The sequence below is a fragment of the Alosa sapidissima genome, chromosome 7 (genome assembly GCF_018492685.1).
Source record: "Alosa sapidissima isolate fAloSap1 chromosome 7, fAloSap1.pri, whole genome shotgun sequence".
Taxonomy (NCBI): Eukaryota; Metazoa; Chordata; class Actinopteri; order Clupeiformes; family Clupeidae; genus Alosa; species Alosa sapidissima.
Window position 1 is genome coordinate 5,321,567 of NC_055963.1, and position 2,500 is coordinate 5,324,066.

Sequence of the window (2,500 nt, forward strand, 5' to 3'; positions counted from 1 at the left end):
ACAGTTGAGACACCCTTCTTTAATGATATATAGTTAACTAACCGTTAGTTGGAAAGTTGAATAAATAAAAACATAGCAATTACAAAGTGTTTGTAGTTCAAATTCATTCATTTCATTTAAATTAGCGTTGATTAAAAGGAATACATCATGAACAAAATGTGACATAGGAACAGATATGGCGAACAGTAGCCTACAAATGGAATGTTCAAGTAATAACACAATCCAATGTGTGTCTCTATTGTCCCCCGCTGACCACCTCACACATTTCTCTAGATTTTGCAACGACCTTACATGACACAATGCCATAAAATATGCCAGTTTTTAGGACACAGAATAATGTTTGTAATGATACCAGTGAAAGTGAAATTCTTACTTTGGAAAACAAACATTTGCCGATATCCTTGGATGGGAGATACTTGTGTCGTTCAAATTTTCCATGATCAAAGAGGGCACTAATACGCATGTGCATAGCAAAAATCACAACTTGGGCTTGCTGTGCAAGCAAGATATTTAAGGTGTCTCAACTGTACACATGTCTCAACTGTACTCAGTCTACCTATGAGCCTACAGAATGCTAACAACGACTAACTCTCCACTGCATCAGTTTGTATATGAGGCTACAGAATTCTAACAATCCTAACTCTCCACTGCATTAGTTTGTATATGATGAGGCTACAGAATGCTAACGATCCCTAACTTTTCACTGCATCAGATGGTGTACAGTATATATGTGGTATGTTGTTGTAATTAAAGAGTAGTAGGAGTCAGTGGCTCCTATTACCCAGTTGCTCCACAGAAATGTTTAGCAGTAATTTCATTGTTTTGCACTCTGTCTTGAAATCATTTTTAAACTATTGCCCTTTTATGCTTTTATGTACTATTGCTCTTTGCTTTTGTTTATATAAAACACATTGAATTACCCCTGTGTATGAAATGTGCTATATAAATAAACATGCCTTGCCTAGGAGGTCCTTTGTTCCTTCAGCAATCAGGCGTTTTAACAAGAACTGCTGATTATGCTGCTGTATGCTGCTGTATAATATCAGTATTATGATCACATATGAGCACATATGCATAACCCACCCCCCCCTCCATGCCACAGCCGAACTGTGGCCACACTTATACATTTTCTTAAATAGTTAAATATATAGATATATAGACTTTACTTTACTTTACTTCTGCATTGTTGCACTGTTGCACTGTTGGACTTATTCATTTGCACTATCACCATGACCACTATCACCATTGCACTACCACCATGACACTCATTCACACAGAGCACCTTACCATACCTTACTATGCACAGAGAATCACAGGCTCAGTCCCTGCCTCAGTCATTGCAAGCGCCTCTGATTGATTAATCACCACTATGTGGATACTGTTTTTAGAATTGATTTAGATTAAGTGTTAGTTAGTATAATTTGTATTTTTGTAATTTGTATTTTAGTATATTTTTATATGTTGTATTAAGTGTTAGTATAATTTGTATTTTAGTATATTTAGCATATTCTTTATCTTCTACTGTCCTTAGTTGTGTTTTTATATTATATACTTTAATTACTCTTTCTGCTGTTAAAGAATGTGTTTGTGTTGTATGTATGCTGCTGAGACCTTGAATTTCCCCTGGGGATCAATAAAGTATCTATCTATCTATCTATCTATTGATTTTAAGATAATACTTACAATAATGGTACACTATTTAGCATTAGTTAAGTATTAGTTAAGCATTAACAAACACTTAATTAATCATTATTAAGTATGTTTTTAACATTACTTAAGGATTAACTAATGTGCTTTTCCTCATGCATAGTCCTATTTAGTAGGTGTTATCATTGTGTTTTCCTTTGTCATAAATTATGAATTCCTAATGTTTACATACTGAATGAATGATGAATTCATAATGAACTAGATTATTTTTTGATTAATGATTAATGACAGTAATAAAGCTATCTATCTATCTATCTATCTATCTAAGGCTACAGAATGCTAACAACCCTTAACTTTCCACTGCATCAATTGGTATATGAGGGTGTCTACTGTATCTCCTCAAGAAAACACTGAAACAGCTTAGACATACAAATGAATGTGTCTCCAAACAGCAAAAGAGAACCAAGACACAAATGAGTGCATATCGTTGCATGCATGAGGGTCCACACCCACTCACACATCCATGTACCCTGTAGGTGGTTAGAGCTTTTTAAGTTTAGGCTACCCATATAGTTGTGAGGAAAAGGACAGGGACTTCCCTAGTAAACTTGTCTGTAATTTAGCGCGTGCACACACCCTCAAGTTGTGCACGGGATTCCCCCTGACCCCCTTCACACAAAAAAGGAAGACTGTGTATGAGTGACTAATAGCAACCCAAACTCTACAGTACAGTCATACGCACACACACACACACACACAACACACACACACACACACACACACACACACACACACACACACAGATATACACACACACACGTCTCTTGTATCTTTAATGAGTTGAGGGAGTGAG